Source organism: Equus quagga, chromosome 8 (genome assembly GCF_021613505.1).
Source record: "Equus quagga isolate Etosha38 chromosome 8, UCLA_HA_Equagga_1.0, whole genome shotgun sequence".
Lineage (NCBI taxonomy): Eukaryota > Metazoa > Chordata > Mammalia > Perissodactyla > Equidae > Equus > Equus quagga.
Window position 1 is genome coordinate 38,151,007 of NC_060274.1, and position 18,260 is coordinate 38,169,266.

An 18,260-nucleotide genomic window follows, 5' to 3' on the forward strand; every position below is an offset into this window, starting at 1 on the left:
TTGGGCTGCTCTAACAAAATACCACAGACTGGGTAGCTTATAAACAACAGAAATTTATTTCTCGCAAGTCCAGGATCAAGGTGCCAGCAGCCCAAATTGACTAACACAGTGAAGGACAGTTATTATGTAGGAACTGCATTTCTGGATCCATGTGTCTTTTGAGAATTCCAAGAATTGCTTCACACTAATTGTGAGCAATTTTCCCTGGGCAATGCGTGTGTGTATGGAGAAATAGTGAGAAAAGCATTTCCTTAAGATCAAAGATGAGGATAATTAAGATTCTTTCCTATGGATGATTGTTGACAGTAATACATGTGGTGAAATATCTTGGGGCCATTTCCAAAAACCTATTACTATACTTTTAAAGGGGAAGTTATAATTTTTTCCCCCACATAGCTTTAATTCAATTCTTGAAATCTTCACGTCATTTATGAATGATTGGGAATGTATCTAATCCAAAACAAGTCTGAGAAAAGAAGGGTATTACAATTAGCTACTGGTTGAGATAAACTCTTAGGGAGAGAGGCAAATGAGGAAAGATAATTAATGTTTCTTCAGGCATTTTGCTGAAGAGTGGTGGCCTTGTAGAAAACATATATATATCTATGAATTGTCCCTCAGATGGTCAGGGACTACGAGATAGGAAGTGTCTTATTTCAGGTAAAGATACTGCTTTACAACTTACCCTTTCAATAAGGTCAAATGCATAGTCTGCTAATAATGTAATATCATATAACAATAATTGTAATCTATTGTCTTACCTGGATTGTTATTTTTAGTAATGTTTTGGATCCTCTATATTTTATTGCACTTTGCATTTTACAACACATTGTTGAGGCCTATATTCCCATACCTCTAAAATGTAGCGTTCTTTTTCCGCATTTTTACTTTTCTAGAATTGGGGTGTACCATACAAAAACTGTCAAAAGAAGCTGCCTGACCTCCAGGGAAAGGAGAGGGTTGGGATGTAGTTGCATTGCCTGATCGTGTTCAAATTGGTCTGGGGAGAGACAAGCTCTGATCACTTGACTGTAACCTTGGTGGGGCTAGTTGCACTGCTAGAGCAACGTGTTGGATTCTAATTTATACTTCTATTACTCATTGTCATTTAAAGTATTTTTTAAGAGATTGCAGTGCAATAAGAGGCAATGTAACATTCAGGTTATCAGCCTGGCTCTGCAGCTGGATTTCCTAAGCTCAGAGCCCAGGCCCCTCCTCACTAGGCCTGAGGCAGGGCCTAGTGTCATGGGCCATTTGTTTATCATCTCTATAATGGGGAAATGAGACACCTACCTCATTGGGTCACTGTAAAGATGACAATGAGCTCACCTACATAAAGCATTTTTCACACTGCCTGGCACCCCATTCACCCATTTGTTCAGTGAATATATAAGGAGTTCTTACTATGAGCCAGGGACCATTCCACCTGCTGGAGATATAGAGATGGATTAGGTAGCTAAGATATGTCTGCAGCTCATTTTTAGTGATTACAAAGAAAAAAATTATGTCAGATGATGATAAATGCCACAAAGACAAATGGGGAGGTGGTAGGTGATTGGAAGGGAGTTACTATTGTTAGGTGGTCAGAGAAGAATTGTTGGAGGAGGTACATTGGCTGAGACTTCAGTTGTGAAAGGAAGCCAACCAAAAACAGATACGAGAAGGAAAAGGGCCCACAGAGCACCAAGGATCACAGTAGAAAGTGGCGTCAGAGTCTTGAGCAGAGCCCAAACATCTGATCAGGTTATGGGGCTGGCATTTATTCTGAGGACAGAGTGAAGTCAATCAGAGGGATCTAAGCAGGAGAGTCATTTACAGTTAAATTACCATTATGAATGATGTTTGGGGAGCTGGAAAGCCACGCAGAGGGAGGTCTTTGAGGAGCCTAGTGGGATAATCCAAAGAGAACTGATGGTGGCTTGGGGCAGGATGGTAGCAGTGGAGATGGAGAGAAGCAGATGGCAAATGAAACCTTTCATGTTTGAGTAACTAAAAGAAGTTCAGCATGGCTGGGCCCATAGAAGGGGTAATTTGTAGGTGATTAACTGACAGTCTAATTAATCTAACTGATGTTGGCTCAGCGAGCCAAGGAGTAGAAAGAAAGATTTCTTGGACTCTCAAGGTCTGGCAGTAGTGCTCTTTTATTCAGAGAATAGCATGGAGTAGCATGGGGACAGGACCCATGGGCAGTGAAGAGCTGCAGCATGGGGACAGGCCCTATGGACAGTAAAGAGCTGCAGCATAGGGACAGGACCCATGGGGAGTGAAGAGCTGCAAACATTGGTTGAGGGTAGGGCTAAATTTATAAGGCATAGATGTGTGCATTATTTCCTTACAAGACGAAGGAAAGATCATGTAAAAAAGCCATTAGAATGGTATCAGTGCATGTCGGGTCTGGTTATCAGGTGGTCCTATATCTTTGGATATGAATCGGGTCAGATCAGGTCAGGACATCCTATGCTTCCTGGAGGATGATATAGATCAGTGTGTAGGGAGGACACCTTGGGCTTCTCTCCCTGGGGCAACCTTGATCCTCATCATAACCAGAAATGCATATTCATGGAGGGGAGATAGTTAGCATATGAGAGATACTAACCAGCTACTACAAACTCCTCCGTTACAACTATTTGACCTGCCCTGGAGAATTTGGTAATTAGCACAAGGAGATGTTAGAAGTAAATTTTCATTCTTGAAATGATCAGTGTTCAAAATAGATGGATTGGCTAGAAAAATTGCTTCTTGATAGAAATATCTGCCCAGCAAGCCCCACCTTGAAACTCTTTAGAGAAGTGCCCCAAATCTGATGAACCTGTGTTCCTGCAATTCTCTGATGGTTTCCTTAACCTTACTGGACTAGATCCTGCCACTAGAGTACTATCACATCTGCCTCTGCCATCCATGTTCTGCTGGGCCTGGTGTCGTTTGCTCTGTCATGACACCTCTTTCATTAGGGTAATTTAGGGAGCCTCAGGGACAGAGACCAGGGGCTCCACCAGCCCTACAAGCAGTTGGAATGGCCATTTTGTGTTTCTGTGTTGAATGTGAAACAGGATGCAGGATGAGACTAGCTTTCATAGTTATATTTTTCTCAATGAGATTATGCTCTCTTCTACTGTTTTTTTTTTTTTTTTGAGGAAGATTAGCCCTGAGCTAACAACTGCTGCCAATCCTCCTCTTTTTGCTGAGGAAGCCTGGCCCTGAACTAACATCCATGCCCATCTTCCTCTACTTTTTATATGTGGGATGCCTACCACAGCATGGCTTGCCAAGCCTTGCCATGTCCGCACCCAGGATCTGAACCGGCCAACCCCGGTACCCCGAAGCAGATCGTGTGCACGTAACCACTGCGCCACTAGGCCGGCCCCTCTGTTCTACTTCTAACCACTGTGAAAGACAAAACACACTGGACAATTAGGGAGATGATTTTATTTGGGCTACTGCAATAGGGAGAAAGCCCATTAATAAGGAAATTCTCAAAGAAAGAGAAGAAAGCCTGGGTTTTACAGAGGCTAGTAAACAGGGAACCATCTACTTTAGGATTCTTGAGAGAGAATGGAAACCAAACTTATTTCGGACTACTCAGGGTAGGGTGGTCCTTTGAGCTTTCTTGGAAGACAAAAGAGTGGGCAAATTTTCAAAAATAAAAGAGTGATGTGATTTCTTAACCACTCCTGTTTTCCAGGAGTGCAGGGCTCAAGTAAAGTTCAACCTTGTCACTATTGAAGGCTAAAAGAAGGACACATTGGCCTTAGTCATTTTCAACACAAGGGAGGGACGATCTTGGCTTATAGGGAGGATGAGGCAGTGGAGAAGGAGAGGAGTGGATGGAATTGAAGGATGTTTAGATATAGAACTGAGAGGACTTGGTCATTGATGGGATGAATGAGAGTTGAGGATAAAGTGGAAGTTTCTGGCTTGGGAAATGGGTAACTGGCAATGCCATTTACTAAAATACCAAACATGAAGAAGGAATAGACTTGGAAGAAAATGCTGTTGAGTTCAGTTTTAGTCTTGGCTGAGGTATATAATGTTCATCTGCCATGCAGTGTCTGACATGTAAGTGACTGCTAAACATTTGCGAAAGAATCATAATCATAATGTCGAAGGTGAGTGTACAAATTAGCAATAGACCAATGATCGTTTACTTTTCCTATTTCGTAACTTGAGCTACTCACTAGAAAATACATAGATTAGAACACATCTGTCCTTCTAAAAGCTCTTAAAAGTGCTGAAGGTGTCAATTAAAAGCTCAATGAAATTAACTGGCGATTTCCAAGAAGCAAGGGAAAGAATGAATCCAGAGTATTTGCCCAATTGAAAATTAAGCAAAAGTCTAAAACATAGATTTTCTGCTTAGAAAAGTAAAAGAAATCTCTCAAATTCCTTCAGTTTTCCTCCTGTGGCCTGGCTTCTCCAGAGATCTCAATCCTTTGCACACTCTCTGCCCCACCTGGCAGCAAGCATCTATTTCTGTGTTGCTGAGAGAGGGAATCAGCCTACTTTCTCTACATAAAAACAAAAACTCATTCCTCCCATCAAACATACAATTCCTGCAGAACAGATCTGTGTGATAAGACTTGAAAATACAAGCAGTTCAGCCTGAGGGACTGAAAGAGGAATTACAAGCCCAGACTCATTAGCTAATTACAATAACTCACATCAGCTGTTACTTTAAAAAATATATTGCCTGTTGAATGAGATTCTTGAGAATATCAGCATCTAATTTTCTGAATGGTAATACAAAGTGCCGACATTTTTGGCTACGTCAACAGGCAATGCATGGTGCAGAGTTAACGCAATTTTTGGTGCAAGACAAAGACATCTGGACTGAGGGTCAGGAACTTCGGTTTTAGAACCAGCTATAACTAACCAGCCGCATGGCCTTGTGCACGAGACTGAACCTTTGGGCATTTTGTTTCCTTGTCTCTAAAAGAGATATTTTTGATTTTCCAGTTCATGGTCTTAAGAATTCGGATTATTCTAGTCCAGTCTACACTAAAATAAATAAGTAAATATATAAATAAATAAGGGAGAAGCTGAATAATATCACATTGGTGAATTTATATTTGCTATTTGAAAAGAATTAAGCATATTTGTTGGTGAGGGCTGTATTAATGTGAGCACAAATGCACACATATATTAGGCAAAAGTTAATTATGGAAAATACCTGAGAGCTTGGGGTGGAAGAGGAATAGAAGAGACTGGATATTGCTCATCCATCTTTGTGTTCGGAACTGCATACTTTTACTCTCTGCCATGACCCTCTCCATCAATGGGAGAATCCCCCAAACCTCCCTCCCTTTGATTTCTGGAGCTCACACCTCCAAGTGAAGGATTCCAAACTTGGAATCCCTAGTCCATTCCTCTCTCTGTGGTTACTCAGTTACATCTAGGCTGGAAAACGGAAAAGCAGGAGAAAAAGAATGAAAAAGGAAATGGAACAGAATAGGCAAGAACTGTGGGACAGCTACTGAAGGTGTAATGTATGTGTAATATGAGTACAAGTAGAAGGAAAAAGAAAGTTGCAGAAGAAATATTTGAAGCAACAATGACTGAGAATTTCCGCAAACTAATGTCAGACACAAAACCACAGATCCAGGAAACTGAGAGGACATAAAAACCTAAACTTAGGCATGTGATACTCACACTTCAGAAAAGTCAAAGCTAGAGAAAAATCTTGAAAGAAACCAGAGAACAAAACACCTTACCTGTATAGGAACAAAGATAAAAATTACATCCAACTTCTCAAAAAACCGTGCAAGCAAGAACACAGGGAAGTGAAATAATTAAACCGTTGAGAGAAAAAACCCCACCAACTTAGGTTTGTATATCCTGAGAAATTACCACTCAAATAATGAAGAAATAAAGACTTTCTCAGACAAACAGAAATTGAGGGAATTTGTTGCCAGTAGACCTGCCTTGCAAGAAATACAAAAAGAAGTTCTTCAGAGAGAAGGAAAATGATATGGGTAATAAAGCTGGATCTGCATAAATAAAGGAAAGGCATCAGAGAAAGTATAAGTGAAGATAAAGTAACAACTTTTACTCTGATTGTTGAGTTTAAGAGTTCTTTATATATTTTGGATAACAGTTCCTTTATCAGATATGTGTTTTGCAAATCTTTTCTCCAAGTCTTCTCATTCTCTTGACTGTACTTAGCAGAGCAGAAGTTTGTAACTTTAATGAAGTCTAGCTTACAAGTTATTTCTTTCATGGATCATGGCTTCAGTGTTGTATCTAAAAGTCATCACCATACCCAAGATTACCTAGATAGCCTCCTGTTATCTTCCAGGAGTGTTACAGTTTTGCATGGTGCACTTACTCCTACTGGAGTTCCTAACTCTTGCAAATGTCTACCCTGAGCCTCCAGCAATTCTTGCCACTCTGGTACTTGTTCCCACAGAGCTTCCTGCTCATGGGTTTCTGCTCCAGTGAGTTGTGATTCTCTCTATCCTCCTGTCTCTAATTTGAGGGGCAGTGGTTTGCCCTGTGACCTGACTTTTTTTGATAGATCTAAAAAGACTTATTGGTCTTTCAGTTTGATCAGTTTTTTACATGTTCTTAGGATGGAGTGGTGACTTCCAAGCTCCTTAAATGCTGGACCAGAAACTGAAAGATTGCACTATTTTTAAACTGCAATTTTAAAAGTTATTTTGTTTTCAGATGCATAAAGTCATCTGACATAATGAACACTGAGAAGGACACTTGGGTTAAAATACAAAAAACTGGACTCTTCTCTCTGCCGTCCTCTGTCTGAATCTGTGAGTCAGACCCAACCACTTCACCATTCAGGTCTGTTAAACAGGCACTGAGTAGATCAAGGTTTCGTTACCTTTTTAGATATGAGGCATCTTTGACCATTTGGTTCAGGCCGTGGATACAAACTCTGTTCAGCTAAAGATGCCTATCTGTCATGGACCAGCTGGACCTAGAAATTCTTGCACAGGTCATCTAGAAGATCATCTATAATACCATCTCAGCCTTTTTGACTAATTCTAGTTTTCCAGCTCTGTGTGAACTCCGTACTCACAGGTATTTTGAGATAAGTGAAATACCACAAAACAAGTAATACTAACTAATATTTATTGAGCACTCCTAATGTGCCACGTGCCTAGACTTTTGTATAGAGTATTCATTTTGGTCCTCACCATAGTTTTAGGAGGGAGGCAAGTATGAGCAGCCCCTATTTCGCAGGATATGTTTATTGCTAATTTTGTGCCAGGAATCGTGCTGAGCGAGTCCACCTAACGACCCTACCAGGGTTTGCATTAGAGTTTGTTAGTAATTTAGAATGCAAACTGGGACACTTTTCAGAATTGAAAGACTCATTATTAATAATTAGACTTGACAACAAGCAAAAATAGAGATTCTCAAGGGCAAACTGGGACATATGGTCCCCTTAGTTACCAACCTTCTTAAAGAGGAGAAAACTGAGACAAGAGATGCAAAGTAGCTTTCCAGAGGCTATATCCTAGTATGAGGACTAGAAACAATTCCAGAAACATTAGACTCAGTATTTAATCACAACATGCTGGGATAGACCAGTGAATGGCACCTATGATGAATTTCCCAAGTTGTCCTCATATATCCTTCTAGTGTGTGTCATCAATCTGCCCTTTAAAGGAGAATTCCCCGGTAGTTGACCATGTACTAGTATCAGTGACTGTAGAGATAAGCTAATGCAAGCTTAGACATCTATGAAAACCAGGATTATACTTCACTGGAAATGCTCACAATAGCAGATTTTCTCTTTTTTTCAAGAAGGAGAGCCTAATTACCTTTCGAAATTCCAAAAATGTCAAACTGATTACGGTGTATGCTTTTTTTATAACATCACATGCACCGAAGTTATTTTGGGATAATGAGCAATTTTAATCTTGCTTAATAAAAGCTATTCACAGGGCACTTTAGGAGGGGATCTGCATATAAGTAGTTTTACTAAACCACTTTCCCCTTCAGTGGCATTTATTCAAGAGTATGCAAATTCTTCTAAAACTGGCAGCTAAATTTAGAAATCAGAAAGGCAAAGCTATGGACTTGAGTAAATTTTCTGTTTTTTAAGAATATATCTGATAAAAAGAAAGTACAATTGAATTTTGAATTTCACCTATCATCTATGTGCTAATAAAAAGCAGTGATGTGCTGAGTTTTGAGTTTGAGTTTGAATTCAGGTTTACAAGTTAAGCTAAATCTAAAAAGATTTATTTAAATCATTCAGTTGATATGATGAAATAATCATCAAAGGATGTTTTAAAGAAAAAATGCATCAGGAATCTTTTTTTTAAAGAATATTTTGTTTAACTTTTCAAGCAAAAAGGAATAGGAAATTTTTATGGCAACACTCTAATCATAAAAGTGAGTTGAAAATAAGCATCTTAAATTATAAGAGATTCCTTTTTCTGGCCAACTAATAAGAACCTATAGATGATACAGGCAACATGACCCAAGAGACTGAGACATTCATGACTTGGTATTTAAGATGGAGAGAATGGCTTACTCCACGTTTCCCACGGCTTGAACAAGTCTTCTAGAAATATTCTCTGCCCATTTTCTGCGGTAGGTCCTCACTTTCTGAAATCCTGCCATTGTCAGTGCTCAGACTCTCACCAATAGAGATAGGTTTATGAAATGAGACCAGTGAGGTTCAGAGCGCTATCTGGTCTGATGGAGGCAATATGGAGCATAATTTTCTCTCGGGACTTTGATTATCTTCTGTTCTGCCAAAGATTTCTGCCTTTTCCAAACAATAAAGAGATAAATGTGCAAACAATCGAAAAAAGAAAATGAGGGGACTTATCTGTGACTTCCATCCCATAGTCTCTCTGCCCCTAGAAACTTATCTGGTTTCCCTTGTCTGACCATTTAAGATGTTAGGATTTCCTCCTTACTATTCCCAATCCCTTTTTTCTGTTTCTATATCTATCTTGATTTCAAGACATGATTTTATAATTTCTTAAGGAGTCATGATTACATTCAATGCCCAAGGTGCCCTCTCAACCATGTTCATTCACTAAACAAGTTCTTATTATGTCTGCTGTGTTGCAGGCTTTCTGACCCTGGGAAGCCATGGTGAACCAAAAGCATCCCTGCCCTCAGGAAGCTGACATTCTTCTGCATCTTACTTTCTGAAAGCACTTCCCTTGCTTCCTTCCTTCCTATACGCACAGGGCTACTCCACTGTATAAAAATCCTTTCTTGATCCTGACTCCCTCCTCTGGTCAAAGTAAACCTTTCTCTTTTCGTTCTTCCTATTGGCTGCCTCCATTTAAACACCTGGGACACCTATGCCACCCATTCTACTCCCTCTGTGACAAATGGTTTCCTTCCTTGCCAGAGAGCACAGACTAATGTTAGCTTGGAGTTAGTGGGTCTGCTGATCCCTAGAGATCATTAGATCCTCAAAATTTTCTACAAGTAGAAAGTGAGTTCATAACTTTTCCCATACAACTTATTAGTGATAGACACATCCCTGGTGCTAGAAAGCTCTCACAACCAGCCCATGAGCTCTCTCAACTATGCACCAGATATTGTTGAAATATCCTCTTGTAACGCTATTGGATAGCAAGTTCTAGAAAGGCAAGCTTGACAAAACTGTGACACTCAGATTGAATTTATAGATGACTTAGTCTGCTCTGAAGATGAGGAAATGGGGGCCTGGATCAGCAGAGTGATTGTCTCAGAGTCCTCAAGTTTTAATAGTGGGTAGACCAGAGCAGGTCTCCAGGTCTCCTGATTCTAGGGCTTTCTCCCTCTTCCGCTTGTATTCAGTCCTCTGTCTTGGTTCTTCCTTGGGCAGGTTCCCTGAGAGCCACTGAAAATATGATACATTTCTCCTCAGTCTACACTTTCTGTACCCAGGCCCCTCACAGGCAGAATGCTTCCAAAGGAACACATTGTTCTTGGTGTCAGTCCTTCTGCTGACACTCCTTCCCTCAGAGAACTCACACGCTCCCTATTTTCACTATCTATTCACACTCATACTAGACCTTTAATTGCCACTGAGCCCTACATTTTAGACTGCTGGAAGGATGAGTGAGATACGTGCTGCATGTCCAAGATGCGTGTATGGAGGAGAGGAAATCGCCATACAGCTTCCGCTCACTGAGACCTCAGAGAGATGCTTCTGTCCCCTCCTCTGAGCTTCTAAATAACCTTGTAAGGGCACTGAGGTTCAGAAAGATTAAGTACTTGTCTAAGATCTCACAGCTAGTAAGAAGTGAACTGGGATTTGAACCAGGTCTTCTGTCTTCAAGTCCAATGCTCTCAACAATATCAATATCAGGCTTTCTCCAACTGAAGTTGCTTTTAAACTCTTATGTTGCTCCCCTTGATCCTTTCTGGCTAGAAACAACTGCTTTTGTTCTTACAGAGTGGATCTTCATTTCTGATAACAAGCGAGATTCCTCAGCCCACCTTTCCTCCAGTCTCATCCTTTTAACGTCGCATCCCATCCACCGTTATCCAGAAGGAAGTGAAATGGAAAAGCCAAGAGAGAATGGTGAAATTGGTGAGCGTCCTTTTTTTTTCTTCCTGGTCTACAAAATAGCTATGATAATACTACCGATAGCACAAATCTGAACAGATTACATGAGCTCATCCATGTAAAACACATAGTTGTATGCCTGGCACATAGCTAGTACTCAGTAAGGATTCTTTTAGTCACGATCCAGAGAGAAATCTAGTTCTATGCCATGTATTTTTAGGAATAAAGCAAAATTAAGAGAAAAGCTCCCTCCAGTTTACTTAAATGAACATCAACAATTGCTATTGTAAGATTTGTAGAATGCATTTTGATGTCCTTCGAGAGGGAAATCCAACGAAGAGAAGATGGGAGAACAAACTGTCAGGTCTGTTTCTTAAATTGTTAATATAATTGTTTTCATTATTTTCACTTATGAAAGCAAGCATACTCATTATAGAAAAATTTGGAAAATTCAGGAAAAAATAAAAACATATTATTCTCCAAAGACAAAAGACTACTGACATCTGGTGTACTCATCCTTAACTCTTTCTAATTCTGGGTTATAAAGAGTGTTGCCACATTCAGCTGTGCAAGTTGTGCACTGTGCCACCCCAGGAAGCACCATCTATATGACCTGCTATGCGATTGACACTCTCTGGAATCGTACCATGTATCACATATAACATATATCTGTATACATGTGCATTTTTCTTTTCTCCTAATTGTAAAAAATGTCCCTATGATACTACATTGTAATTAATGTGGTAGTATGACTATTTTAAGTGTTATAAGAACTGCTTCAAAAACATTTTTCGGAGATGAAATAATATCCCTTTAAGTGGTTGTGTGATTTACTTAACCATTAAATAATTTTTAGAACTTTAGCATGTTTCCAAATTTCTGCTGTGAGTAATACCATTGTGATGAACATCTTTGTGTAGAAAGCTTTCTCCTATATTTTGGAATTTCTTTAGTACACAATACTATGGCTAAAGGGTAAAAATTTTGTATGGCTTATAAGATATATTATCAGATTGCTTTTCAAAAGTGCTGTATCTGTTTATATACCTCCTTCCAAAGGGGTATAGAGGCTTCATATGAGTAAATCCCAATGTTTTCTTAAAGTCAACACTTACTTTAGCTGTTACCTAATATTTTAAAGCAAATCTGGCTTGTCATCCAAGTACAAAGAGAGAAATCTGCCGAGAAAAATGGAGCCAGGCATAGTACATCTGGCTTGAAGTAAAAACCCAAAGGACTGAAATATCCCAATAAAAGAATTGGATTCACTTGGCCAACCTTCCTGCTATATCTGAAGGTCATACGTTTGTAGATACAAAGAAAAAAATAAATGTCCAGCACATTTTTTTCTCGGATGTTAATATTATTAGGACATTTACAAACACAGGCCTGCTTGTGTTTGAGAAAGTTTTCTATGCTCTTTTAGAGCTCTGGGGACAAATTCTAGGAGAGGCTGTAAGAGCAGAAGCAGTAGTGAGGTTTACATCCTTGCTACCCAAAGTGTGGTCCAGAAGCCAGAAGCATCAGCAGCATGTGGGAGCTGGTTAGAAATGCAAAATCTCAGGTCCCAGCCAGAAATATGGAATGAGACTCTGCATATTAACAAGATCCCCAGGTGATGCATATGTGATCCCCAGGTGATGCATATGCACATGAGATTTTGAGAAACACTGGTTTGTGTGTCCAAGGGGAATTACGCTCAAGTTGAGGAGCCACAAAAATGCACGTTGGAAATGACCTGGAATGTTCAAAATCTCACTTTGCTCTGGGACAGGTGCCCCACAAGCTAATCCCATAGAACCCTGACATGATTATAGAACCCCTTATCATATTGCGTCGGGATTGTGTGCATTTTTCCTTGTCTTCAATAATTTTGAAGGATGTTGCTAAATAAGAGGACTGTAAACTAAATACCCTTTTTGCAGAGAAATGAGCTACATTTTCCCTTTATTTTCCAAAGGCTACTCAGGAGAGAGAGTACACTGAAAATTCCAGTGGTAAATCTCTTGATGGGACAAATATTTGCTTCTTCAACTAGAACAGATCTGCCTTCAGACTCCACTTCCTTTTGGTTACAACACAGTTAAATCTTATGCTTAATCACTAGCAAATCAACTTTTGTTAATATTCTATTTCATATTTTAATGTCTTATTTGGCAGGTGTGGTTGAGTCACTGGCAAGCGTCTAATTTATGTCAAATCTAATATTATTTTCCTACAGTGAAAGTATTCCCTGTCTTGTCTCAGTCCTGAGATAATTCTTTTTCTTCTCTTTTTCGGAAGAAGATGAATTGTGAAAGCAAAGTTGAATAACATATGTTAAAAGTGGTTGTGAGAAGCAAAATCACACTTACTTAAAAACACCTGAAAAAATATATATATTTATCCAGAGATAACTTAAAAATGGCTGAATATTGACTAAACATTAAATGTTAAAGAGAAATTGCAAGTACTATATTTAAACCATAGGCAAATTTTCTGAGTAATTTGAGAGGGGAGAAAAGTGGAATGGAAGCTTTTACAGGAGAATATTTTTGCTCAGGCCCAGTTCAAATTTGTCACTTCATTTAATTCTATTACTGTTTCCATAACCCTGAAGCCTCAGAAACGCATGCAGTTCTTTTTTCTGGATGCCTCAGATGTGGTGTCTAGCTGTGGTGGTAGGCAACAGCATTGTTAAAATGGAAGAGGAAACATTTCAGCAAACCCAGGAAGACAACTGGTGTTAACTGAGCATCTATTAAGTGTCAGCCACGCATAGCCACATCACAGGCATCGCTGTATCAGAACTTCGACATTCATAGATGAACCCTCTATTTTCGTAGATGAAATGATGGATGATTAGAGAAGTAAGTTGCCATAAACTTACACATTTTAAGGGGGAGAATCTAGAATTAAAAAAACAGGTACATTGGCTTGATTCCAAAGCTCATGTTTCTCTACCACATGCTGCAAAAATGATACCATCTCAAACATCAAATGTCTCCTGCATTTCTGCTGTGACTTGGCTATGAAGAAAGGTGTATTTATTGTATCTGGATAGGAATAAGTCCTGTGGCGGGGGATTCATCCTTGGGCTTATCTCTTCTGAAACAGCCCCAGGGTCTGTGGATCAGTCAACATTTGCAGACTGCTAGGGGCTCCAGAAAGCCTTCTCATCTACTTTAGCTTAAGCAAAGTAGTATTGTTCATGATTTTATTTTTCATTGGACTAGTTCTGCCTTTCTAGAGGATCTGTTTATCCTGAGGAAGCTTCCTATGAATTTTAGCTTCTACCTGCTCTCTTAAATGGGCTGTTCCAAGTATTCAGTGACTGTGTTCAAGTTGCCAGATCCCTACCCTGGAGGATGTCTATCTTAGGCATTGTGGCTCGGGAGCTGGTGGACCAGAGGGTAGCGGCATTCCTAAGGAGCTGCCACACAAGGATTGAGGGGTCGCCGTTCCATTTGCAGTGCTTGGGAATTCGACCCTCAGTAAATAGCTCCTCTTGAGCCCTTTACCGACAAGGGCTCAGTGGTATTAAGACGTGATTTATTTACAGCTTTACAGATCTGAGGTTACATTAGGAAATCTTTCCATTGCCGAGATAGACCTCCCCAAGGACCATTCTCAGCTAGGAAATGCTTGATCTCAAGACTTTAGAACCCACTTGAATCTAACGAAAAAAACGCATACTTGGTCAACTAGGGATTGGTTCTGTTCCCGTTTAAAAATCATCAAAGAAACATTTCCTAAGTGTGGTCGCCTAACACGCCCACCCAACAAGGCCACTGTTTCACTTCTTTTGCTTTCTGAGGTGGTTCTCAGATCAAATTTACTTGACTTCAGACCAGGGTTTTGCATCCATGCCCTCCAAGCATCACACAGCACACCCTGCACACTTCTGAACCATCTCAAGTAGGCACGCCTATTCCAGAGAATGAGGTCAGCCTGTACCCGCTTTAGATGGAGAAATCCAAGCTTAGGTTAGATCCAATAACTGGAGCTCAGGAATGTTCCTCTAAAGCTCAGAGACGGGTGGAAGAGTCAGTCTCAATTTCATAAATACTTCACTAATCCCTTTCAAGTTTTACTTATATTCCCTTGAATATTTTAGAAGTAATTAATGGTTAACCTTGGCCAAATTACTTAGCTTCTCTAAGCCCTGGTTTCATCATTGGTAAAAGAGGGATCGTAATTGTAGGACCTCGTAAATTTATCATCACCATTAAATGAGGTAATCTGCCTATGGTGCTTCCAACAAGCCAAGCAGCTGAAAGACGTCGGCCATTACCTTCCTCTTTGATACTCTTAGTCATGCTAAGTCGAAGAAAACACTTTTTGTTGTTGTTTATTTTTGATGAAGTTAACGTTATTCCCAGCTTGGCTCCAGGACTATAGTTGGGTTCACAAATGTGGCTGTGTCAGGATCACTCAGAGAGAAATTCGGATACACATTCCCTGCCTTCGACCTTTTGACTCAGTCCTTCGGAGATTCTGCACAAGGGCCTGAGGATCTGGGTTTTTAAAGTTCCTCAGGTGCTTCTGATGATTACCAGGGTGGACAACTACTTCTCTACCAGGTAGGAAGTGCTCCCTCATCACCATTTTCTCACTGCAGCCAGAAGTTCAGGAAGGAACAAAGGCAACGTAAGTTTAAGCATCATTTTTCCCTCTCTTTGCTTAAAAGTGGTGATTGTCTCACTTAAAAGTATTCAGGTGGGCGTAACCTCTCACTTCCCTACAGTAGCCAGGCTGCACATATCCCGTAAGAGGCAACACCCCAGACCCACAGATTCTGGAAGCCGACTGGGTCTGGGGGCACACTGATTTCAGGGGCTTTGCATGAATATCCACTTACCTGCAAATGCCGGAGAGGGACAATTCAGGAATTGTTTTTCCTTGTAATTTTGGATGGCCTTCTCTGGCAAGAACAAAACTTATTTTGCACCTGGAAAATGGGGATAAACAAGACGACTCGCTCCTGGAGCTGGTTGGGAGAGTGGAAGAGTCAAGCACTCAGTGCTCAGGCTTTGGAACCTCTCAGGAGGCCTTAGGAACTTCTAAATGACAAATGTATCCCAAAATGGTTGTATCCTACATTTTGGTTAATCGATTGATATAAATGTGATGTATTGTTTTAAATGTAAATGACTTTCAACATGGGCGTGTTTATTTATTTTGCTTTATTTCGTGCTCTGCACTTTTGGGAGGCCCCATAACAAAGTGTTGCACTTTCCCGGTCCATCCAGTTCTTCCCAAAGGCCTTGCTGCTCTCTCTTTCCCTTTCTACAGCCCCTTTTCTTTTGTTTGTCCTTTCAATCTTTCTTAATCCCTGGGACAGTCTCCCCCTCCCACGGCCCCACCCAGTCCTCCTTTGTTCCCTCCCTCTGTGGTCAAATGGCAGTTTGGCTGATCTTCAAGTCACATAAGAGTCACCTCTGGTCTCCTGACTAGAGAAAATAGGGGAAGGGGTATGAGACTCTGCACCCAAAAGGGGCTCTTTCTACAAAGTCAGCTGAGCCTTCAGGGTTAAGGCAACAATGCTTTTTCCAGGTGTTAAACTTCGACTTTTTTTCATCAGGATTGACATTGTTTTTTCTTTTGACGTTGCCTTCAAAATGCTGTGACCATTTTCTCTCTGGCCTTGGATTTGTCTTAGTTATTAATTCAAAAATTATAAATTTCTTGATCACCTGTTGTGGCAAGAACATAACTTATTTTGCATCTGTCTCCTTTCCTCCTTGGAGACACCATATGTCCATTTCTGGCTTCTACCCTCTTTTATAAACACAAAAGTGGAAAGGTTTGGCTTTATTCAGTGAGTATCTTTTATGTCAGTAAATTATATATGTCCCTCTGTTGCAATCTCAGTCATCTCTCCTTAACTCATACGTCTTCCATGTTGAAATGTCCCATTTGTTCTAACCATTTATGCAGTGGTGCTTTTAATTAACACTTTGTACTCATAAAAAACATATGTATAGTTTATAATCTATCTTGGCCTCTTTAGTGTTGAACCTACAAACATAAAATGTTCTTTCTCTTTTACCTGCTATCAATAGGTTAGTTGTATGTTGTAGGAAAGTTTATTGCATCATAATCATTCTCTATCCAAATAAAGCCATGGCATTGCATATGTTCAAAATTATGCACGTTGCCAGACAGAGAAAGACAAATACTGCCTGATATCGTTTACATGGGGAATCTGAAAAAAAAAATCAAACCCCTAGAAACAGAGTAGAAAAGTGGTTGCCATGGGGTGGGGGAAATGGGGGGAGGTTGGTTAAAGGGTACAAACTTTCAGTTATAAGACAAATAAGGTCTGAGGATCCACTGTAAAACATGGTGACTATAGTTGATCACACTGTATTCTATAATTGAAATCTACTAAGAGAGTAGAACTTATATGTCCTTCCTGAAAAAACCCAAAAAAGATAAATACATGAGGTGATGGACATGTTAATTAACTAGATGGTGGGAATCCTTCCGCAATGTGTACGTGTATCAAATCACTATGATGTACACTCGAAATGGCTTACAATTTTGTCAATTACACTTCAATAACGCTGAAAAAAATTACATATGTGGTTCTCATTTGTGACTCACATTATATTTCTCTTGGTCTGTGCTGCTGGGGACAACTAACACTTGGAGGTGGAATGAGGGAGGGGGAGTGGTCTGCAACATAGAAGGGAAACAAGGAGAAGGTGTCAGAGAGACCAAGGTGAGTCCTGGTCCCTTCTCCAAAGTACTCATCGATACCAACCTGAGCATGCATGTGATCAATGGCTATAGACCAGCGATACCCCCTAGGGTGCTGCTTGTTTGAAGGGGAGGGTGTTCACTTCTGAACAGAAGGAGCACAAAGGCCAGTGACAGGGGAGACTTCTAAGGTGGGCCTTGAGCATTGCCCAGGGTTTTGCTGGGTAAGTTCAGGTTGGAGGAGGACTTGAAGAGAACACATTTTCTGTTGGGAGCAGCCTCTGGGGATTGCCCCTTTAGGAGAGGGTCATTTCTACACGTGCTGTACGGCCTATGGCTATAATTTCATCAATCAGGATCTCCTTTGGAAATTCCCTGCCTTTAGGGAACAACAGATGGATAACCGTCTATGAGAACAGAAGAAAAAAGTCACAACAATCAATGCAGCAATTGGATTTCTTTTTGGTATTTCTAGTATTAACTAAAATAGATAAAATCTATTACCAGTAAAAATAGAAGAGTGTTAAAGTTTGAAACAACTTCATCTTACAGAATAGACAACTGAGTTCTGGAAATGGAAAATAGAGAGAAAACTGACATCTGTGTGCCAAGTCCTGTGCAAGGAGTTTCACATAGTTAATTTAATCCTCCCCTGTGGTGTAGTTGTAACATCGCCGCATAGGTGAGAAAACTGGCGCTCAGAGAAGCACAATGACGTCATCCAGACAGACACCTGGCTAGCTGGCAGAGCCGGGGCCAGCACAGATGTGTCTTGTTTTTATTTCCAACAATCTTCCCATCATACCATATAGGGGTAGGTTCAGCTTTGTGCTAAGTTGATCACAAGTTGGTGTTTTCAGATTCTATAACTAACCAACTAATTAGTTGGTTAGTTCTGAGTGTAGGTGGATAGTGCCTTAATTTTGAATACAATGAGAAATGTCTAATTTATTTTTGGAGGAGTGGGAAGAAAGAATTACAAGGATCTCTCAGAATTCAAGAGAGACCTCAGTAACCTCCACTTTGTTGAAACCCCAGATATATTAAAACGTGGAGATACACCAAAAGAGTTTTGTAAACAGTGAGGCACGTT